This window comes from Bubalus bubalis, chromosome X (genome assembly GCF_019923935.1).
Source record: "Bubalus bubalis isolate 160015118507 breed Murrah chromosome X, NDDB_SH_1, whole genome shotgun sequence".
NCBI classification, from domain to species: Eukaryota; Metazoa; Chordata; class Mammalia; order Artiodactyla; family Bovidae; genus Bubalus; species Bubalus bubalis.
In genome coordinates, this window is record NC_059181.1 from 30,720,525 (window position 1) to 30,745,854 (window position 25,330).

The 25,330-nt window shown below is 39.8% G+C and overlaps 1 protein-coding gene across 10 annotated transcripts in view; it reads right to left on the minus strand.

Moving 5' to 3' along the window:
• DMD (dystrophin) overlaps positions 1-25,330 on the minus strand; it is a 2,402,664-nt gene that overhangs the window by 201,353 nt on the left and 2,175,981 nt on the right. The window lies entirely within an intron of this gene.

Here is a 25,330-nt window from a genome sequence, read left to right on the forward strand (position 1 = left end):
CAGTTCTGACACTCAAATGGTTAAATCAGCAACCTAAGGAAATGACATAATAGTGTATTTTCCAAAGCTTAGGTGAAAATTGGAATTATTGGCCTGGGGATGAAAGTGACATGATTATAAACATTTCTCCTTTGTATTGCTTCCCAGCAGGGATGAATTAACAACACGGCACAATAGTACAAGCTCTCAGATTAGAGAAAAATGACTTATGTCCCAACTTTTACTCCATGGTCAGTGATCTTAGGTAAATCAAAACATCTTAGAGCCTCAGTTTCCACATGGGAGGAAAAAGGAAGATAACTGTATATGCTATTCAGATCCTTCACGGGACATGGCAAGAATCAAATGGGATAACAGATGTGAAAGGGATTTATAAAATGCTATATAAACACACAGGATGACTTGTCAATTCCCTACTTGCACATGCCTTCTATTCCAACAACCATGGCTTGGTAGAAGGACCATGGGACCAGGTGTCAGAAGATCTGGTTTTCTAGGCCAGTTTAACCATCTTACCAAAATTAATTTCCCCTTTGTACTTTAGTTTTGTTATCTATAAGATGAAAATTTTGGGTTGGATTATCTCTAAGATTCTTTCTTCCCCTTACATTTCATGATTTTATCTTTTCACACTTGAGTAAACCCATTTCTGCAGTCATATTAGCTGACTGTAGATACCAGCCTAATGACACATTATAGAAGTGTGTTATTAGAGATAAGTTAAAGGACAAGGCCTCAATCCTAGAGTCTTTGGAGGAAACCTGATTCCTTAAATGATAATAGCAGAAAATGATCAGTGAAGAAAGGTAAGAATTACTTAGTTTATGGCATGCTGAATCTATTTCCTAAAGTAGAAATTCCTGTGCTGAGGTAGTGTTGACCAAATAATTCTGATATAGGAGATGCTCTTAAAGTGTCCAGTGTGCATGCGTCCTTCATTGTATTTGTTTCTGCTTGTAAGAAACACTGTCAGTAAGCTTTCAATATACTTTAGGGTGTGTGAATTAGTATTATGTATTGGGAATATATGCAATTGATTCTAATTTTTTTGGCTGCCCTATTTAGGGCAAAATGTGCTAAAATAAATTAAGACCTATACACCAGCCAAAGAAAGGAAGCTCTTCATTATGAATACTGAGAATAAACTTACAAGAGAAATGTAATGTTCATGATGTAATAAATTCATTTGCATTACCTAAAGCTTGAAAGCAGAAGCCAGTGTTAAGCATACTCAGGAGCATATGTTCTGGGCATGAGAAAAACAATCCAAAAAGTGATCATCTACATTGGGAAGCATTACAAAGCTTGGTAACTCTTCAATAAGTCCCTGAGGACAGAGAAATGATTTAAGATCACAAGAAGCTATTAAGAACATCTTCCTGAGGTATTAAACATTTCACATGGACTATCCATAAAAAGGTGGGAAATCTCCTTCCTGAAATCTTAATAGATTCTTGTCAAGGAATGGTTTCAGTTCAGCTCGGCCATGGGAATAAACTGAATGACTGCCCTACAAATGAATACTTCTTTACACCATTTTGTAAATTCTGTATCTCTAAGTATGGCATAAAAAATAAGACTGATAGCTTGAGGGTTCCTGGTTGTGAAAAACTACTGTAAAAAAAAAGGCCCAACATTTTTTCATTTTCAAAAAGCTAACAGAAACCTATTTTTTAATCCAATGGATGAGGACTTCAGTAAAGACAATTTTGTCACAAAGGTTTTTATGGAGACCTGCAGTATACTGAGCGGTTCTCCTGAGAAAACTGTTTACTGCTCCCTTTATAGTGGGTCAAGAGACTCTGAGTTTCAGCAGAGAACTATTTTATAGGCATCTTTCTAAACCCATGTGAAGGCAGATAAGCGGGTCCTAATGTTAGGAAGAACTACTTTGAGCTAACTGAAGGAATTACACTAAGACAACTGGGAAGAAATAACAGGGCTCATAAATGCAATCATTGCCCACAGGAACTTTATTCATCATATTCCCAGTGCCAAGTCACAAACATTTTCTCATCTCATCCTAATGGTACAACTTTCTTATTGGCATCAGGCTTTTCATATTCCTTTAGGATTCATATTCCATATGTGGACTAGCATGGCTCCAAATTGGATTAAACCTCAGAGCACTAGAGGTTAAATAAGATCTTTCTAAACCATGAGCTATTCTTAATCATTCGAGTTTCTATGTCAAAACACATCCTTTGGCATTTAGAGAGTGGTCTACTCTGAAGAAAATCAATCTTTTCTAACGTCTGTACTTAACTTTTCTGCCCCCTGTATATAAAGGGAGCATGGCCACTTGCAAATGCTAATGTCTCAGCCAGGGAAATTAATTGATGGAAAACTGGAGAAAAGGCCCTGAAAATGAAAGTCTATGATGATATACTACATCTGTCACTGCACTATCTACATCAGTTTATACCTCACACTTCTCATATGGTGGTAGAATCAGCCTTGTCTGAGGCTCAGTATGCCTAAAAAGGAGAAGAGAGCCAAGGTTAACAATGAGCAAGTGGGAGAGATGTAACCCAAAGGCCATTACCCTCAGTGAGAGAGCAAGTGACAAGAAGTGGATGTGAGAGCCCTCTGTTTGTGTGGCTTCTTTGGAAACCTGTAGTATAAATAGTCTTTGAATTTATATGTGTAAGATAAAACAGCAGACTATGGAGAAGAAAGAGGCAATGTTTGGTGGTAATTTCCATTGGGATTCTGTCTGTCAATAGTTTTTGGCTTTGTAAGATCTGTTGAAATAAGAGCTAACTTTGAAATCTTTCCATTACATAAGAGAAGAAGAAAGAGAGTAGGTGTTGGTACCCTAAGGTCAACAGTGGTTTTCATAGTAGTCAGGCATGGGTTCCTCCTCAGTGGGTTTGAGTTGTCCTTATATAGTGGATTGTATGAACATAGACATCTGACTGGCTTGTGCTGCCTCCCAGTCAGGTCATGGCATATGGAAAATCTCAAGTGAAAGTTCTTTTCTGGTTACCATTTGATGACCAGCTGTGGATTAGGCAAAGGTTGTGCATAGATACGAGTTTGGTGGGCCTCCTGTCCTGGAGCACACAATGGAATATGTGGTTTCTGAGAGTTGCTACCATTCAATGCCACAAAACCACTGGCTTCTCGTTGGCTGAATGGCTCAATTAATCTAGAGTCTCATCCACTGGGAGACAGAACTGATCATAGCACAAACACATCCGTAACTGACAGCCATGTCTTCTGCTCTATTTTGTTTTGTTAGTAGGGGCTAGCTCAGGCTTGTCTCCAAGCACCTTAGTGGAATAGACATACTGTCCTTACATGTAACAGGGAAGATAGTTGTGATTCATGGTAAAATGTACAAGGTGCATGCACACTGATCTATATCCAAGCCTGGGGCAACACTTGTAGGTTTGAGCTTTGACATTGTTGTAGAATAAATGAAAAGAAAATTTCATTTGAATTTCATAATTACCTACTACTAGTGTGATTTAGAAGCAGCTGGTAGGTCAATATGGTGCTCTTTTTTGATGTATTTTTGGTACTGAGAAAAACATAAATGCTAGATACACCACTGTTTAATTTTCCCAGACTATTACAATCCAAACAGTACATACACACACAGAGACACAAACATACAAAGTAATAATGTTATGATAGACACCATTGTTAGAGACTCAGCTAAGGTAACACTTGTTTCTATTTGACTCACTTGTGAATACTACCTAAAGATGAATGAGAATAACCATTGGCCTATATCTACAACATGGCTCTATTTTTTTTTTCTAAATGAGTTCGCTAGTGGATCTTAACAGCATAACTCTACCTTCCATGAATTAAATGCAAAAACCGTGAATGCATATAATGCTTTTAGACTGAACCAAGTATTTTCATGAATAAAGATCCTCTTGGTCCACATAGGAAACCGTATTGGTGAGCGGCGGGTTGGCAATGAGTAAATTGCCAGATATGCTCAGCAGGTCAGATATGTACAGCTGGAGAAAGATCATGAAATTTAGCTAGTATACTAGTGAAAACACAAATCTGGAGAGGTGACAACCCACACTGCAATTTAAAAGATTTTATACAGACTTAGAAATCTACTACAGTACAATATGCACACAAGAAACATAAATATCTACCAAGAGAGTTTGGTAGGCATTGCCTTTGAAGATTTTCTTTCTTTTTTTGGAAAACAAAACACAACAAAACACCTCCTGTTGCCCTGAATGCTAATGATGGGAGACTGTTGCTATGGTGATGCTAATTTCAACACTGTTGCCTGTGGACTTCACATGAACTCCTTGTTTTAACTTCTGCAAATGTCATTTACAAAATGAAAACCCATTAATGATTAGCGAGGGCACAATGATCCACTTTAATTAGAATAATAACGAATGCTGACGCATAAAGTACAGGTTTGTGAATCGCCACTGAGCCTATGGTGTCAAAATTAATTATGACCAATGAGGATACGGTTCTATTTTTTTTTAAAAGGAAGGTTTAGATAGAATAGATGTATTTTGACTTAAGAGGAATTAAAAACTCTCCATATTTTAATTTGAAGGTTAAAAAAAAAAAACTAGAAAGAACATCTCCCAATAGGACACATAAAAATTTAACAGTATAGAGGAAAACAGACATCACAACCAAGGGTTAGATATTTCTAACTGAGTAGAACTAAAGAGAAACCAACTAATTGTCAAGTTTTTTAAAAGGGCAGGAAAATGATGGAGATAAGTTGCTTAAATAATTTTTAAATAATTATCTGAGAAAGAGAAGCTGCATATGACAAATATCCTGATGCTGGATATAATTTGATTTATGTGTTCAAACAGGGAAATACAGAGAAGACCTGAATCAACTGGAAACAGGAGGGAAAAATTGTTTTCTCTCTGATGGCAAAAGATTAACTTACCTTAAAACAAAGTTTTTTTTTTTCACCTGCACAAATTTTTCAGTAAAATCTAAAGATACAAACACTGTTTGCTACAAAGATTGTCTTATTTTCGATGCTCTAAACTGCCATTCTGGTTTATCCTCTAGTCAATGATATCATTTTATGTCACTGACACAACCAATCAAATACTGGTGGTGTTTTTACCAGATGTATAGAAGGAGCCAAACACATTTTAAATATTAGACAAATCTTCCTAAGGAAGTTTCAAACCTCTGGGTTTTGGAAAGATAAGATGAAGGAAAATGACACCAATTCTCCGTACAACAGTCTCTAGAATTATCCTTGAAAAGCTCTTCTGTGTTCTAGGGCTTGAGCCCAGCAACATTACAGGGTCTATATAGAACTATCAAATTACCTGTGTTATTGAGATGAAAGCAGTATCTGTGGTGGCCTTACCTGCCAACCTAACATCAAGCCAAGAGTATTTCATTTGGGAAGATAGTTTCCATCTGTCTTCAAAAGGGTAAAGTAAGAAGTTTGAGCACCTTTGTGTTTAAGTGAGAACTTGCGTCACTCAACAAAAGGTAGAATACAAATTATATAAATGATACCTTCTGAATATTATTAGGAAATTTAAAAAAAAATTGGAAGAAGAAATTACCAATATTGTTCACAGCAGTTGTCTGGGTTGTTATGGGTGATTCAAAATTTTTCTTTATCCTTCTCTATTTCCATAGCAAACATTTTGTACCTTTGTGAAGAGAGGCAGAACTTATTAAGTTTCCAAAATATGGATCAGACTTCTCATTTCAACTGAGAGATGTAGAGAGCTGCAAAGAGGGAACTCCTATACTTACAATAAGAAAAAGTCTGGACAGATAAATCAATGACTTTTCATCAACCTATCAGAGAAATGAGGTCATGGGACAAACAACCACTCTGAAGAGGGCTCCCCTGGTGGCTCAGTGGTGAAGAATCTGTCTGCCAATGCAAGAGTCAAGGGTTCTATCCCTGGTCTGGGAAGACCCCACATGACATGGAGCTACTAAGCTGGTGTACCACAACTACTAAGCCCATGCTGTAGAGCCCAGGAGCTGCAACTACAGAAGCCTGTGGGCCCTAGAGCCCGTGCTCCCCAGCAAGAGAAGCCACTGCAATGAGAACTGCATACCACAACTAGAGAGTAGCCTCCACTTGCCGAAACTAGAAAAAAGCCCGTGCAGCAACAAAGACCCAGCACAGCCAAAAATAAATAAAATTATAAAAAATCTGAGGAGAGTTGTCTTCAGCAACATATCAGGCCTGAACATTTGGACATCTGGGGCATAATCCACCAGGTGCTATATAAACTGGTAGAGAGGGAAAATTCCTGGAGGCCATGGGAGTGCATGAGAGTGTGGAGCTCCTGGGGCCATAGTCACAACAGGGTTCCTCACTTTTTGCAGGCTTTTTCCTCCAGGAACAGAATCAGAATCTCACAGGGGGATGGGGAGAATCTAAAGAAAGCCCTCTACCCTGGGAGGTGCTGAGTGGGGAAAGGCCACAGCAGCCAGCCACTGTGAGCTTGCCCAAAGTCTTCTCCCTTAAGGAAGGAAAGGCTTAATCAGCAGAGGAAAGGACATCACTGGAGGGCACTGGTGAACCACCATGACAGTTGAGTTAAGGGAATACCACTCATTTCATTTAGGTGAAAAAAGAAAAGAAAGGAAAGAAAAAATCTGTAGGGGAAAAGGCCTCATTACCATTGACTAACAGCATGCGTGGACATTCACTACAGGGGAGGGGAATGGGAGGTTGAAGGTCTTCTGCTGGAGGAGGTCACAGCCCTAAGATTCAGGCCAACTGTGTATTACTTAGAATGTTAGAGAATGCCCCCTGCCCCACGCTTACTCTACTGGCACACAAAGAAGCCTCCAATAATAAAACAAAGTAACCAGCAAAATTTGAAGGCTCTGGTGCCCATAGCAACAACACACCTCAACAATGATAACCATAGCAACACTTCCAACACTGCTCATCTCCCAACCAGATTATGATAAATCACTACACTAAAAGTGTATTTACCTCACCATCCACTACTCTATACAAGATGTCTGGCTTTCACCCAAAAGATCCAAGGCATGTCTTAAAAAAGGAAAATCACAGTCTAAAGCAATCATCAGAACCAGACTCATATATTTCAGACACTGGAACTATCAGACAGGAGACTTAAAATAACCATAATCAATACATTAAAAGCTCTAAGGGAAAAGGAAGAGAGTAGGCAAAATCAAACAGGTAATTTCAGCAGAGATGAATACTGAAGAATGAATAACATGAAGATGCTAGAAATAGAAAACAATAACAAAAAATAAAGAATGCCTTAAATGGATTCATCTGTAGATTTGACACAGACAAGGAAAGAATCAGTCAATGTGAAGACAGGGTAGTAGAAATCACATAAACTAAAAAGGAAAACAGTGAACAAAAATCTTCAGCTTTTGAAACAGTTTTCCACTATTTTCCACTATTACTTTGGTATCTAGAAAAGATGTTTGTCATATTAAATAACTTTGATTCAATCATTCTGATCAAGAATAAAGAACTATGAATTAAAGAGTTTACTCACAGAAGCAAGCTTTGCTAGGCAATCAAGTTGGTACAAAATATTTAAATGGGCTAGTGACATTCCAGTTTAGAATGATGTATTTTAAAAAAATGTTTTAGATTAAGAGTTTCAGGAAATAAAAAAGGTCCAGAATAAAAATTAACTAGAATATTTTCTCCCACAGCCCAGAATTAGCAATGGTTAATATTCTGTCTTTGCATAAAGCTCCTGTTTAACCAAAATAAAACATTAAAGATGAACTTCAGGTCCCCTTTGATGTATGTGTGTGTGTGTGTGTGTGTGTGTGTGTATATATAAATAATATGGGAGGCCCCTCCCTTATACTATGACTGATGTATATTTTGATGTATATTTTTCCAGGTTTTTAAATTATTTTTTTAGATTTTGTTTTTAATACTCCAACTGCCCTTCAAAAAGTAAAGAGCTTAAAAATTGTCCTGCCAAAATTAAGCATTAGACTCTCACTCACACCATGATTTCAGTTATCTGTTATACCCAAATGCAATCTAAATTAATCACTTCAACCATGACCCATGTCCTTCTCTTTCAAACTCTGGACATACATCATCCATCGACTTGGCAGTGCTTCTTGCATGTAAAAAACTACTGCAAAATCAAATGTCAACAAGAAAATTGCCACCCCAAATCTGGTCTTTGTTCAGTGTTCCTATCTCACTACAAAGTATCATCAATTGTCCATTGTCCAGAAATCTAAGTGTTATCTGTCAACATGTTTTTTTTTCTTTGCAACCCCTTCACATGTTATCTTATCTTCAAGCCCTAAGGATTTTTACCTCCTACATTTCTCTCAAATCTCTCTCCTTTTCGACATCTTCAGTCCACCATTATCATGGTCCAACTACCATCACGCCTCACCTAGATTTCATCAGTAAACTTCAATATTTATAGCCATGTGGTCCCCATCCAACTGCATCAGTCAGAGCTTTTTAAGTTTTTTCTCCACTCCCTCCAACGATACTTACACTGTCATTTAATGTAATTATCTGCTCCCTGGCTATACTTAAAGATAGATAGTATAGGTGCATGCATGCATGCCCAGTTGCTCAGTTGTGTCTGACTCTTTGCGACCCCATGGATTGTAGCCTTCCAGGCTCCTCTGTCCATGTGATTGCCCAGGCAAGAATACTGGAGTGGGTTGCCATTTCCTTCTCCAGGGGATCTTCCCCACCCAGGGCTACATCCCATGTCTCCTGAGTCTCCTGCATTGGCAGGTGGATTCTTTACCAATGAACTACCTGGGAAATGCATATAGCATGGCTATTGCTTACCAAAGCTACCCTCTATATCTGGCACACATACCATGATAAATAAATACTCACTGAATGAATGAATGGATCAATCAGTAAAGAGCATATCTTGAAATAACTATGTGAGTTTCCTTAGGCAAGGAGAATCCAAACTATTTCTTAAAAGCATTGTAATTAAACAACATTTTAACATTTGTGTCAAATTTTGAAAGCAGTAATAAATAGCAGTTTCTGTTTTTACAAATATGGATGAGGTTAAACAAAATATACCAAGTAAAAAAATTCATACTAAATTGGCTAATTATGGGTGAAATTGGCCATTTATGCTTCAACAATGATCAGAGATACCCTTATAAACTATGCATTTTTAATGAATAATAACACATTTTATAGTTTTATGGTTTCATTTTAGCATTTCAGAACAGTTCACAAATACACCAATTACTTTGCAATGGTATTGTACTCTCATATTACAGGCCAATGCAAGAAGTAACAGCACAGTGGATTTTGAAAGCATAGGGGAAATTATTGGATGCTTAAGATAATGCTCTCTACTCCTTGCACCTTGTTTATACATGTTTTATAGTTTTATACAGATCTTTAATATAGAACTGAAATAAAAACAAAGAATTATTTTAGCCCTTTAATTTGAAACCTTTGCAAATTTATTACTCCATTTATTTTGGGGGCAATTTTTTCAACTATGGTAAAATATACATAATGTGATATTGATCATTTTAACCATTTTTATATGGGCAATTCAGTGGCATTATATACTTTCACAAAGTTGTACAACCATCACTGCTGTCCATTCCCAGAACTTTTCATCATTCTCTCATTCCAAACAGAAATGTTGTATCCATTAAACTATAACTCCTTTTCTCTTCACCCACTTCCTAGGCAGGCAATCAGTAATCTACTTTCTATCTCAATGAATTTGACTATGGTAGATAACTAACATGAGTGGAATATCATACAATATGTATGCTTTTGTGTCTGAATTATTTCACTTAACAATGTTTTCAAGATTCATTTGTGTTATAGGAAGTATCAGAATTTCACACCTTTTAAAGGCTGAATAATATTCCATTGCATCTACTGTCACCTTTTTTCCTCTGGTCACCTGTTGATTGGCCTTTGCGTTGTTTCCCACCTTTGGGCTGTTCTGAATGGCGGTGCTATGAACATTAGCATACAAGTATCCATCAGTTGCTGTTTTCCATTTTGAGGGGTATATACTTATCAGCACAATTGCTGGAACACAGGGAAATTCAAAGTTTACCTTTTTGAGGACCTACTATTTTCCACAGGGTCCACACCATTTTACATTCTGACCAGCAATTTCTAATTTCTCAACATCATCATGAGCACTTTTTGTTTTCCTGGTTTTTTTGTTTTTTTTTTGGACAACAGCCACCCTGTTTGGTGCAAAGCAGCATCTCATTATGGTTTTGATATGTGTTTCTCTAATGACTAAGTGTTGGAAATATTTTCGTGGGCTTAATTCCTTTTTTTAAGGTTGTTGCCATTCTACTAGATGCATTAAACACTGTCAATAATCAGTTTTAACTGGAAAAAATTTACCCATTTAAAATCTGCTGCTGCTGCTAAGTCGCTTCAGTCATGTCCGACTCTGTGCGACTCCATAGACGGCAGCCCACCAGGCTCCGCTGTCCCTGGGATTCTCCAGGCAAGAACACTGGAGTGGGTTGCCATTTCCTTCTCCAATGCATGAAAGTGAAAACTGAAAGTGAAGTCGTTCAGTTGTGTCCGACTCTTAGCGACCCCATGGACTGCAGCCCACCAGGCTCCTCCGTCAATGGGATTTTCTAGGCAAGAGTATTGGAGTGGGGTGCCATTGCCTCCTCCGGAGGTACAGTCTGAGTCAGCAAATAGACCAAAGCAAAGGATGGAGTCAGACAATCTGAGCAGAATACCAGTTTCAAGTCAGCCAATCAGTGCAAAGTACAGACTTGGAGTATGCCAATCAGAGCAACGTACATGCTAGGAGTTAGCCAATCAGAGCAAATACAATTCAGGAGTCAGCCAATCAGAGAAAATTAACAGATAGGAGTTAGCCAATCAGTGCAAAGTACATGCTAGAAATCAGCCAATCAAAGAAATGCACAGGCTAAAATCAGCCAATTAGGACAAAATACAGGCAAGGAGTCAGCCAATCATGGAAGAAAAAGGCCAGGAGTCAGCCAATCAGAGCAATATACAAGTTAGGAGTCAGGTAATATGAGAAATGCTGGACTGGAAGAAACACAAACTGGAATCAAGATTGCCGGGAGAAATATCAATAACCTCAGATATGCAGATGACACCACCCTTATGGCAGAAAGTGAAGAGGAACTCAAGAGCCTCTTGATGAAAGTGAAAGTGGAGAGTGAAAAACTTGGCTTAAAGCTCAGCATTCAGAAAACGAAGATCATGGCATCCGGTCCCACCACTTCATGGGAAATAGATGGGCAAACAGTGGGAACAGTGTCAGACTTTATTTTTCTGGGCTCCAAGATCACTGCAGATGGTGACTGCAGCCATGGAATTAAAAGATGCTTACTCCTTGGAAGGAAAGTTATGACCAACCTAGATAGCATATTCAAAAGCAGAGACATTACTTTGCCAACAAAGGTTCGTCTAGTCAAGGCTATGGTTTTTCCTGTGGTCATATATGGATGTGAGAGTTGGACTGTGAAGAAGGCTGAGTGCCAAAGAATTGATGCTTTTGAACTGTGGTGTTGGAGAAGACTCTTGAGAGTCCCTTGGACTGCAAGGAGATTCAATCAGTCCATTCTGAACGTGATCAGCCCTGGGATTTCTTTGGAGGGAATGATGCTGAAGCTGAAACTCCAGTATTTGGCCACCTCATGCGAAGAGTTGACTCATTGGAAAAGACTCTGATGCTGGGAGGGATTGGGGGCAGGAGGAGAAGGGGACGACAGAGGATGAGATGGCTGGATGGCATCACTACTCGATGGACGTGAGTCTGAGTGAACTCCGGGAATTGGTGATGGACAGGGAAGCCTGGTGTGCTGCGATTCATGGGGTTGCAAAGAGTCGGACACGACTGAGCAACTGAACTGAATTAAACTGAATCATGGGAAAGTACAGACTCCGGCTAGGCCAATCAGAGCCAAGGACAGGTTAGGAATCAGCCAATCAAAGCAAAGTGTTGGTTAGACCAGCCAATCAGAACAACGTAGTGGCTAGGAGTCAGCCAATCAAAGCAAAGTACAGGCTAGAGTTTAGCCAATCAGAGAAATGTACAGGCTAGGACTCAGCCAATCAAGGCAAAGTACAGGCTCACATTCAGCCAATAAGAGTAAAGAACAGGTTAGGAGTCAGCCAGTCAGGGCAAAAGACTGGCTAGGGTTCAGTCAGTTAGAGAAATGTTCAGGTTAGGACTCAGCTAGTCATGGCAAAGTAGAGGCTCCAGCTAGGCCAATCAGAGTCAAGGACAGGTTAGGGGTCAGCCAATCAGAGAAATGTATAGGCTAGAGTTCAGCTAATCAGTATAAGGAACTGGCTAGGAGACAGCCAATCAGAGCAAACTACCTGATGGAGGTTAGCCAATCAGATAAATGTACAGGCTAGTAATCAGCCAATCAGGGCGAAGTACAGGCTTGGACTCAGCCAATAAGAGTAAAGAACAGGTTAGGAGTCAGCCAGTCAGGGCAAAAGACTGGCTAGAGTTCAGCCAGTTAGAGAAATGCTCAGGTTAGGACTCAGCCAGTCATGGCAAAGTACAGGTTTGAGCTCAGCCAATCAGAGCTAAGGACAAGTTAGCAGTCAGCCAATCAGAGAAATGTATAGGATAGAGTTCAGCCAATCAGTATAAGGAACTGGCTAGGAGACAGCCAATCAGAGTAATCTATCTGATGGGAGTTAGCCAATCAGAGAAAAATACAGGATAGGACTCAGCTACTAAGGGCAAAGTAAACAGTATAAGGAACTGGCTAGGAGACAGCCAATCAGAGCAAACTACCTGGTGGGAGTTAGCCAATCAGAGAAAAATACAGGATAGGACTAAGCCACTAAGGGTAAAGTAAAGGCTTTAACTCAGCCAGTCAGAGCAAGGAACAGGCTAGGAGTCAGCCAATCACAACAAAGTACAGGTTAGAGTTTAGCCAATCAGATAAATAAATGTACAGGCTATGATTCAGCCAATTAGGGCAAAGTACAGGCTTGGACTCAACCAATAAGAGAAAAGAACAGGTTAGAAGTCAGCCAATCAGAGCAAAATATAGCCTAGCGTTTAGCCAATCAGATCAAGGCATTGGCTAGAAGTCAGCCAATCAGAACAAGGTATTGGCTAGAAGTCAGCCAGTCAGAGCAATGTACAGCCCAGTAGTCAGACAATCAGAGCAAACTACTGGATGGGAGTTAGCCAATCAGAGAAAAATACAAGATAGGACTCAGCCAATCAGGGAAAAATGTATGCTAGAGTTCAGCCAATCAGAGAAAGGTACAGGCTAGGACTCAGCTGATCAGCACAAAGACTCGGACTCAGCCAATCAGGGAAAAATGTATGCTAGAGTTCAGCCAATCAGAGAAAGGTACAGGCTAGGACTCAGCTGATCAGCACAAAGACTCGGACTCAGCCAATCAGAGCAAAGAATAGGATAGAGTTCAGCCAGTCAGTCATCTGCTGCTGCTGCTGCTAAGTCACTTCAGTCACGTCCGACTCTGTGCGACCCCATAGACGGCAGCCCACCAGGCTCCCCTGTCCCTGGGATTCTCCAGGCAAGAACACTGGAGTGGGTTGCCATTTCCTGAAGCGACTTAGCAGCAGAGATTTCCTTAGATGAATTATTAACCTGTACAACAATAATCTGTTTCTTACAGTGCACACTACTAATAATATTTGTAATCATTTCCTGTGCCTCCATTTTTATTTTGGAATACATATATTTAGGTAAGGAGAAGCAAAAACAGAATCTTTAGTTGACAGAGTACTATGAATCAACTCAGTAGAAGTTGGTATAATCAAGCATAAAACTCTGAATAAAGTTACTGTCTTTTAGAAGTATATCCAATAAACCTAAGTCTACTTTTCTTCATTTTGCTGTTTATAAAACTTGGTGATAAGAGGCTTTTGTCCACTACATAACTAGACGTTATTTGGATAAAAATGTTGCTGGTCTGGGATTCATGCTACCCCAAAGCAATATCAATTTGCTGGGGGATTATTTTCCTCTGTTCTTATTCCGTGTTAGTACTTTCAAATATTTTAAGTTTCTTTTTTTCCCAGTGTTTTATGAAATTAATTCTATATATTGGGGGCCACAGCAACTATTGTAAAGGTGTGACCCAAATTGCCTGATGCTAGTATCCAGTATGCCTCTGCCTCTTCCAGATCCTTCAGACGGTGCTATTTTTCTACATTCTATTAGCTATCAGGATTTTCGGGCTTTAATTTTTTAAAAAATGTTCCATATCTGAGCCCTCTGATACATCCTGAGTTATAGTTACAGTTACAGTCAGATAACTTCTCGGGAAAAATGACTTTGTAGTTGGAACATGTTTTCTCCATCCTTCCATATTAATTTTTTCCAGTTCACAACTCAAAAAAAGATTAGTACGCTTTGAATCTATCAGCCAGTGTGGAAAGATCGAACTTCTACCTCAACACTGAGCTGCTTCCTTTCAGCTTATGTATCTTCTGCTCAAGCAATACATTCAAGGACTTGGGATATAATTGGCAATTTTGTTGATGATGAACGAGGCTGAGCAGAGTAAGGATGACTTTTGCTACTCTGCAGTGCTTACAGTAAAACAGAAATGGCTTGGCGGTTGCATATATGAAATAAGAGCTAGATAAACAACTCTAAGTTTCTTGACAAGAAAGTCTATTTAAAAAGATATAATGCAATGACTTTTCCCCCTACCAAAACAACAGCAACTCCCTCCAACCCCACAAAAGAAAACAAAGCTCTATTTGAAAAGAAAACCTGGCTATCTTTTTTATATATCAAAATTAGACACCTACGCAATTAATCTATTTTCTATATGCTTGATAAATGACTCGTGAGAGTCTCTTGGACTGCAAGGAAATCAAACCAGTCAATCCTAAAGGAAATCAGTCCTGAATATTCATTGGAAGGACTGATGCTGAAGCTCCAATACTTTGGCCACCTGATGTGAAGAACTGACTCACTGGAAAAGACCCTGATGCTGGCAAAGATTGAGGGCAGGAGGAGAAGGGGATGACAGAGGATGAGATGGTTGGATGGCATCACTGACTCAATGGACATGACTTTGAGCAAACTCTGGGACATGGTGAAAGACAGGGAAGCCTGAAGTGCTGTAGTCCATGGGGTGGCAAAGAGTTGGACATGACTTAGTGACTGAACAACAATAGTTCAATAATAGTTCAACAATAGTTCAATAACAATAGAACAACAATAAAATGACATCTAATAGTTACCAGCAAATGGAAAGGACTGGTTGAATAGAATTAAATTCCACACTTGAAGTCTTTCTTTCCCATTGGATGCCACTATGGTTCTGTTGTAATGTCTCTCTCAGACTCTACCACCTATCTGATCCCAACCTGTTTCAAAATCTTTTACTGTTAAGACATAAGGCTACGTGCATTCACCGAACAACCTTAGCACCTGAGGTAGCTTGTGTATTTTGACAGAAACAGAATTTGAAGGCATTTTCCTGAAATATCCTCATAACAGTTTTGGTAAGGAGCTTCTAAAGGAATACATTCACTTGAAAATGCTTCCTCTAAAACAGCAACTTTCAAAGATGTTCAGTTTCTCGACAGATCAACCAGGCATCCCATGCCATCAAGTATTTCTCTCTGCTCTCACACAACTGAAACACAGAAAATGAATGAACTCATGGCTGAAATTGCTCCCCAAATATGATTTAATCAACTGCAATTCCAGTTAGATTACCTGGAATAAAAACATTATATGGAACACCTCTAATCTGGTTTTCTGTCTTCCTTTATAAGAATGCCTATGAGGATCAGAGGTAAGTGCTCAAGGATGTGTTTAATCCCCCAAATCAAATAAAACAAATGATTAAATATTTATTTTCAAGTTGTGTGTGAGGTAATAAGGTGCTAAAGGATGATGCAAAGATACCTAACGCAGAAGTGTTGTCAAGGAGTTTACGGCTTAACTGGGGAGAAGAGGGATCTGAAAATTAACAAAAATATTTCAAGAGTTAAACAGGAAAGATAGGAAAGATGACGTATGGCTTGAAGGTAGTTACAGAGGTCCTTGCTGTCTCAAAGAATGATTCTAAGGTAATTAAAAAAAATAAATGCCATATACATACTTTTTGATATAGAACGTATAAGTGTTATATCCCCCACTAGTCTTGAACCCAACCTTTTCTTAGACATTTGACTTCCTAGAACTGGGGACAACATGATAAGGGAGAACACATGGACCCATTTATTTTCTTTCTTTTTGTTTCCTTTTTCTCATTGCAAAGAGAATTTTAAATTAAAACAAGTACACACTGTAAGTATAAAGGGCTGAATTTAGAACTGGACTCACATAAAGTGCAGATTTTATCTAGTACCAATCTTTACTAATGATTCAAACGATTATAGGGAAACACCAGGCACAGATAAAACATTCTTCACCTGGAGGAACCTGAAATAATCAGATACAATGACCCAAATATCCCTGTTCGTTCACATTATGATATGCTTTGGTTTCATATTCACAGAAAGGCTTTTAAAACATTTATGCATAAATAGTGATATTGAAAGGAAGCCATTTCCATCTTCAAAGGCTTCCATTTTGTAATCTGTTAATGACAAACATAGGGAAATGCTCCAGTGACCATGCCCTGTTTTCCCTCCAGTCATGACTCATAAAGCTATAAATTCCAGGTTTATTTACAGTAAGTAAAATAGACCAGGTATATCCTGCTAAAAACATTTTATAGATAGGGACTTTCAGGTATCTTTCTGCTGGTTAAAGGCCATTAACAAGATTAACAAGAAGGTCTGGGCAGTCATTAGTGTGTTAATAAGGAGGTCTGTCGGAGAAGGCAATGGCACCCCACTCCAGTACTTTTGCCTGGAGAATCCCATGGACAGGGGAGCCTGGAGGGCTGCAGTCCATGGGGTCGCTAGAGTCGGACACGACTGAGCGACTTCACTTTCACTTTTCATTCTCATGCATTGGAGAAGGAAATGGCAACCCACTCCAATGTTCTTGCCTGGAGAATCCCAGGGACGGGGGAGCCTGGTGGGCTGCCGTCTATGGGGTCGCACAGAGTCGGACACGACTGAAGTGACTTAGCAGCAGCAGCAGCTGCAGCAAGGAGGTCTGTTGAGTTGAGGTCATTCACTCCCCTCATCCCATAGGGAATGAGTTACAGGCCTGCTGTTAATACTCTTTTCTCCTCTACCTCCTTCTCTCCCTTTCCTTCCACCTCCCTTCTTCCCTCTCTCTGTACATATACATATATATGTATAAAAATATGCACAGACATACAGGTATAGATGTAAAATGGTCATAATTTTTCTTTTAGTTTTAGCTACAAAGATACTTGAGGCTTCCCTGGTAGCTGAGATGGTTAAGAATCTGTCTGCAGTGCAGGAGACCTGGGTTCAATCCTTGGGTTGGGAAGATCCCCTGGAGAAGGAAATGGCAACCCACTCCAGTATTCTCGCCTGGAGAATCCCATGAACAGAGGAGCCTGGTGGGCTACAGTCCATGGGGTCACAAAGAGTCGGACACAACTAAGTGACTAAGCACACACAAAGATACTTATACCTTGAGCTTTTGCTATACTTATGCTTGGCCCCTCCTGTTCCATTTAGGGTTCATTCTTCCCTATTATTTGATGCTTTTTTTTGGCAGAAAAGTTTGTAGCACTGTAATAAGTTAGAGTGAAGAGAAATAACTTGGCCTTATATTTGACAAAGCACACATTTATAGATTAGTATGGGGTGACTCTATATATTCAGACAGATATTTTTCTTAATCTTCAGGAAATACAAGTTATTCTTTACTCTCAAAAACATATGAATTGCCCAAAGTCATTTGGTGACTTTATGTCATTACAAAAGAAAGCATAATAAATACTTGTTAGCCACCATATAATTATAATAATAAAAAAGAAGAGAAATCATTCTACAGTAAGGTGAGATTTTCCACACGTAATGCATGGGGCTACCAAATGCTCAGTGTCTAGGGAAGTCAGGACTTAAAACCACAGGCTATTTGCCTTGTAAGGTTAGAACCATGGCCTGGGATTTATGGTAAAGAGGAGACTCTGTTATCAGAAGGAGGGTATGGTATCAAATTCAAGGACAAGGTCTAGTGTCAAAAAGCCTCCCAAAGAGTTGACCTAGTCCATCTGAGTTGACCCTGTGATACCCTTCAAAAGGGCTTAGAATTGGGAGTATGGGGAACAACACATGCTGTGGTGTCTATAACATTAGGTTACTTGTCTTGCATACTCGCATCTCCGCAAAGCCCTGATGGAAGTGCCAGGAAGTGACTCAGACGTCCTCCACTTTCTCAGCTTCCACAGAGGCAAGCAAATGCTTACATCATGGCTGGCCAGGTTTTTGTTTCATTTTTTGTGGCCCTTTATTGCCAAAAGCAGCATAGAGAAACTTAGGTCTTGGCAAGAGCACAGTGGCAGAAGTTGATTAGCAAGGGAAGAAATACGATGCAGGGAAGAACTAGTAGAATAGTGTTGGTGATTTTCAAGATGGCGGCCCTACAGTGGAGGACTGGCCACACTTGCTTACACTAAGGGCCAGTTTTCAACCAACAATACTAGGAAGTTGAAAGAGCTGGGGACAACCGATGAAATGTATTAGTCATTATTGTTATAAATCTCCATTCTCTACTCTTTTATTAATTTTTTTCTTCCAACTCTCAACACTTCCCCTACCAAATGGGTCCCCATCTGCATCCTCAAGAATCCTGGCTAAGTTGGCCCCTGCCGTTGGGGGAGAGGCAACTAACTCCCACCCAGGTAAGGAACTCCAAGCAACTTTGATCCACTAGAGTGTGCATGTGGGGGGTAAGGATAGTGATTGTGGGGGTCCTAGTTTGGACACGAGGCAGGGCAAAGCCAACTGAGGTCACAGGGTTGGTGGGAAAGGCACAGAGCCGGGTCTTTATTACTGTGACTTGAGAAAGCCACCAGCCTCTCTGAGTCTCAGCTATTTCTTCTTTATTAGATACTAACTGGGGTTGTTAACCTCATAAACGGGAAGACAATAGCTAGTTCTAGCACTTAGTAGGCACATGTTACAATTAAGCTTTTCATCCTGTCTCGGAGGTCATATGGACCAGAGCTATGAGATGCTCCCTTAGTAGAAAGCAAAAGACCGAGAAAAAGTGAACACACCGAAAGGAAACAAAACCACAAAAAAATTCCCAAAATAGCAAAGAAGCAAGTTAAAAATGATTCTCTGCATTGACTATTTGACTTGCAACAGCTTTGGGGACCAAGACAGATGTGGATACACTGAGAAAGAAAAACAGAAAAAGCGACTGAAAGTTTCAGGGGGAGCAGGAAAGCTTGTCTGCTTCATCCACTTAGCAGTTCATGGTATAACAGCAGACGTGATCATTGAATGTGGACAGGGGCCTCATAGAGGACCTGTTCTTAGGAACTTTACAGGCTGCTGAAAACAGAGAAGGTTTTTTTTTTTTTTTTTTTCTTGTGCAAGGATGTGAAAATATTGCAAGGTGACAGCACTGATGCATACAATGCACTCATTTTATTTTTCAAAAGAAATTATGTGTGTGTGTGTGTGTTGACAACGTTTCAGAAGGAAGTATTCTCATTCCTTCTCCCTACCCTCTGCCCTCCTCCCTGTCCTCTGGAATGAGGGAGGAGAAGACTGAATAGGATTTGGAGTTTTCCCGCTGAGAAAGGGACATTTTGTGCAACCAGGTCAATGTTCAAAGGACTAATGCTGTAAGGAAATTATCCAAAGGGGAGAGGCGGTTCAGGGTTATTCAGTTATTTTCAAATGCTGTCTGGGCTGCTGCTGACCTTTGTAAAGGCCAACAGGATGTGGCTTCCCAGGGGGATAGGATAAGAAGCAATTAGAGGAGCCTAGGAGAGGCTCAGGAATGTTTGGGAATGTACAGATACCCCAAATTATATGGGAATGCCAAGAACGAAAATAAACTAATTTGATCAAGGATATCTGTGTGCTAGAAAATATTCTAAACACATAGCTAACACTGGACATAGCTGTAAGATTTTCTTAAAAAACCAGCGCTCGGTATCTATTAGATGTCAGTGAGACTTCAGTTCCATTTTGGAGAAGTTCATTCATATTCCCTACATGTCAGAAGGGAGAATGGGTGTGAGGTTAACTAGTCACAGAGTCATATTATGATAAAGCTGGGTTTCCAATGCAGGTTTATTTGAGGCCACAGCCCATGGTCTTTTCTACCACACAACTATGGAAGAATGAATGTGTTTCACAAAGCTAGAAAAAGAAAATGAAGCAACAGCTGAAATAACTTATTCCTCTTTTTTGGGGAAAGAGACCTAAATATATTTCATGAACACTCTCACATTCCCCAAGGTGCCATGAATGAGGTGAGGGGGAATACAATACCTGGGAAATATATCAGATTTTTTGACCTGTACACAACACTGTACTTTAGCTGCAGCATATATTGTGCATATGTTGCCACCTTTAAGCATTACATACAGCACAGAATGTTATAGGATTTTTTCTGTAAAATAAAAACATCGCTATCATTCTCTTCAGACTCAGTGGCTACTATATCCCAACCCCAAAAGTAAATCCAAAGTAAATGCTTAGTGAAACACAGAGGTGGATCAATTTAAAGCTCTATTGAACACTGCAAAACCTGAAGAATGATCATGAGTGGCATTTAAGAAAAACAAAAAGACCCCAGTTCTACTGAAACAAAGAAAGCTAGAGCTCAGAATGATCTCAGGCGTTATCAGGTGGGCTAAGTCATATTGCAAATCACAGTGTTAAAGACAGAGCAGAATCCAGACCTCAGGATTTTGTATGTACCATTCAGACACTCAGCTAAGGACCATCTGCTAGGCACCGGGTTTAAGAGACTGAGAAACTCTATAGGGCTTCCCTGGTGGCTCAGCTGGTAAAGAAGCTGCCTGCAATGCAGGAGACCCCAGTTTGATTCCTGGGTCGGGAAGACCTGCTGGAGAAGGGATAGGCTACCCACTCCAGTATTCTTGGGCTTCCCTGGTGGCTCAGCTAACAAAGAATCTGCCTCCAATGCACGAGACCTGGGTTCAATCCCTGGGTTAGGAAGATCCCCTGGAGAAGGGAAGGGCTACCCACTCCAGTATTCTGGCCTGGAGAATTCCATGGACTGTACTCTATATAAGACTCAGCACACTTTGTAGTATTAACTGGTGGCAAAGTGGTAAAGAATTTGCCTGCTAAGTCTGATGTATGAAGCTGAGCATCCAAACTGGTGCTCTGTGACAACCCAGAGGGATGGGGTGGGGAGGGAGGGGGGAGGGGGGTTCAGGATGGGGGGACATATGTATACCTGTGGCCAGCTGATTCATACTTATGTATGGCAAAAGCCATCACAATATTGTAAAGTAATTGTCCTCCAATTAAACTAAGTAAATTAAAAAAAAAAAAAAGAATCTGCCTGCTAATAAAGGAGACTCGGGTTGGATCCTGGGGTCAGGGAGATAACCTGGAAAAGGAAATGGCAACCCATGGAAATTCCACAGACAGAGAAAAGCCTGGTGGGCTACAGCTCATGAAGTCACAAAGACTTGGACATGACTGAGTGACTAAACAACAACAACAAGAAAACTAAAGGACACGAGAGACACATTTGGGTGGTAGATCTAAATGGACACACAGACACCTGAAGATTTTTTGAAAGTAAAAGGGGCCAGGCAACTGGAAAGCATGTGAAGCTTCTTGTATGCATTTGTTTATTCATTCATTTTAATATCTACTGAGTGCATGCTATCTGTGAGGTACTATGCTAGAAAAAGACACACAGCACCTATCCTCATAAACTCTATTATCTCAGTTGAGGTTCTATGTATCAGCTTATGAAACTGTAAGGAAAGATGTGAGATTTTTTTGTGAGCCTTATGAGACAGAAGATAGTAACATCTACAGCTACCAACAAGATGTACAAAAGCAAAGGCCAGAATCAGCACCCCATATGACACTGTGGCATCTCCTGCACTCTCTTTCAGTTACCATCTTAAGCTGACCTGTTTTCAAGATTGTATCATCAAGTACGCATTACTGACCATTCCTTCATTGTGGTTGCAGAGCTTAATGAGACTCAGCTAATATGACCTCTGGAAGCATCAAACTGCGGAGGAGAAAGCACAGCAGAGAAGACTGACCTCTGGGTTATCTCAGTGTTCAAAGCCTTTTGAAAAGTCAGAGCACCAGGCTTCTGGCAGCAATTCCACAAATTTAATTACCCAGAAATACTCACCAGTATCCTCAAAGACTGACAGCTGATTCTCTATTACATCCGCTTCTTATTATCAATGGTGCTAAACAGTTAAGGAAAAAGTTTCACAGTATTTGTCCTTCCTATCCTGGTAAGATTGATAGTGCAATAAGAAACCTCAAGGGCGATATGAAGATTCATTTTCACTCCTCTGGAAACTATTATAAATAATTTCTCTTTCAAAGTCAACATTCATAAAATCAGGGAATGTCAGGACTGGACATGACCTATGATACCATGTGATGCAGCCTCTTCAGTGACAGATGGAGAAACTGAGACTCAGAGAAGATAAGTGATTCACCTTTGGTCAAATAGTTAGTTAATAGCAAAGTTGAAATCAGACTTCAAGTCATCTGATACCTGGTCTATTACTATTTCTCCCATTTCATAGTGTCTTGTCAGCTGCTAAAAGGTGTATTTTGAAGAAAAATATACATGTGAAGGAGTTGACCAGAAACAGCACAAACTAGATTCTGAGAAAAACTAAGGACACCTCTGCCAATCCCAACCAACATTCAAACTGAACATCTGAAGATTAGAAGCATTCCTAGAATGGTAAGGTATCATGAATGAGACATGGGGGAATGTTTGCTTAGCTGGATATCATAACCCAGTGTTTTTTTTAATAACAAGAGCCCACCTCTGGACTTCCCTGACAGTCCGGTGGTTAAAACTTTGCCATTCAACAAAAGGGGTGCAGGTTTGATCTCTGTTCAGGGAGCTAAGATCCCACAGGACACAACCAAAAAACCATAACATAAAACACAAGCAATATTGCAACAAATTCAATAAAGACCTAAAGAACCCGTCTCATCAGAACTGTTTCCACCACATTCTAACCAACAGATATTTAGCATCTTGACTGCTGTTACAGCTGATACATAGCTAACTATTGCTCCCTCTCTAAATAAACATTATGTAGTGAAATAGAAGTCAATAATTCAGAGGAACAAATAAACTCAGCCCAAACTTGAAGCAGAACAACTCCTGGCACATATAATAGGGAGCTGGAGCAATAATGAGGGCAAGATATGCTTTAAACATGGGAGGTAGTTGGAATCTGATAAACTGCCCAGAAAATTGAAATTGAGGCAATATGGTACGGAGGGAGGTGGTGTCAAAACTCAGATGCTACTGGAGTTAGGGAGCACGGGTACTCAGAGCAAGATTCATCAGTGTAACTGCGAAAAGATCAACCGGATACAAGAGGACACAAACAGCAAAAGGTAAGTGCAGGCTGATGGCCAAAATTTCATGCCGAGAATCAAATGCTTGTTCTAGTAGAACCACAGGGATGGTAGCCATAGGAATACAGGAGAGTGAGAACTCCAGTCAGCCAATTTGGCAGTGACACAGCAATAGCAGTAAGAAATGCTGACTGAAGTGACTGTCAGCTTCAACCAGGGAGGTTTTATATCGTATTTTGCTAAGCAGAAACCAACAGAATGTGATGAGCAACTCAGATGTAACAGGTGGCTGGAGAAACATGCCTGGGATTGAGAATGGAGAGGAGAGATCAAGGTTATTAGACATCCACAGAAATGTAGACAACATCCAAAATAACTAGCAGGAAAAGACAGACACGGCTTTGACCTGAGTTGTTTCTTGAACATTGTGTGTTAAAAAGAGCTGAACAGTAAGAATGTTCCCCAGAACCCCACTTTTCATGCTTTTGTGAAGTGCTTCAGACATATTTATAATGATGGCATGTACTGCTGGTGACTGAGTCAGCAGGTTTCTCCCAAGCTTCATTACTGAATGCCTCCCGATATTTAGCAACCACAGCGTCTTTGCAGGAGGAAAGGACCAGCTTGTCTAAAAATCAAATCCTTCCTAAGAGACAGCTGGCAGAAATAAAAGGTCAAACACTTGATCTGGTATTACACATAAGTAGCCACAAACCAACCTTCTGCTAAAAGCAATATATGTAGAATGGGTATGACCTCAATTGGTTTCTCCATGTGTGCATCAATGGGAGACTGTGAATAGCATTTACTTTCTTCATGAGTGAACAGAGACTAGAGACGATGCTAACAAATTTAATAACCAATATTTGGGCCATTCCACTCACGACACCCCAAGGAAGATATAACAGAGCTGGAGAAGATCCAGGGAAAAACAACTAAGATGATCAAAGGAAATGCTTATCTTTCATTCAAGGGCAGACTGAAAACCTAAAAAGGATTAGACTCTCAGACTGGGAAGATGAAAATGAAAAGGAGGTAGTGAGGGGATGTGAGATTAAAGTCGACTCTGAGTAAATAGAATTGTATTCAGTGAATTTCTTTTTTTTTTTAATTTTATTTTATTTTTAAACTACTGAATTTCATAGCACTTAATTGGGGCCGCCCCTTGAGGTTAAGGGATGTAGATTAAAGAGAAACTGAAGTACATCTTTATTTATTTATAGAGAAATCAGTAAGTTTATAGAACTTATTTCTAAGACAGGACTGAAGGGGAGGAGGGGAAAAGTTTAAGAAACCACTGGATATACTCAATGCCAATAGATTGCACAGTGCATTGTAAGAAATGGTCATGACACATCCTGATATTTTTGAAATGAAAATTACTAGGTTAATTGACAACACAGCTATTGTTTGCATGTGGGTCAGACTTCTGGGCTAGTTGTCCTGTGGGTCTGACCCAGTGTGCAATTTCTTATGCTCTTATTATGTCATCTATGCAAAAACATGTTGCATGCAAGTTTGGGATTCCTAAATTCTTCTGACAGTCCAGAACACAGAAAAATAATTTTATAACTCATTAAGAAAGCAAGAGAGAGTCCCAGCTCTTGGCTCTGCGTGGTTTACCCATATGGGAGTGTGCAACATAAAAAGGTGAAAGAAATTCTAACAGAATGCAGCAGCTGGTTAAAGGCTATTATATTGAAATTTTCATGAGTTTGACAATAGGCCAAAAAACTACAAAATGGCAGAGAGTGGAAAAGGCAGTTGTAACAGGTTGAACATTGTTGGTGATTATTTTTTCAGTGGCAGTGAAAGCTGTAATCAAATAACCTGAAAGAGAGGCTGGCAGGAGAAGAAGAGCCCCAAGGGGAAGGGAAAATGAAGACTGTAACAATGATGTATGCTGTGGACTAATAAACTAG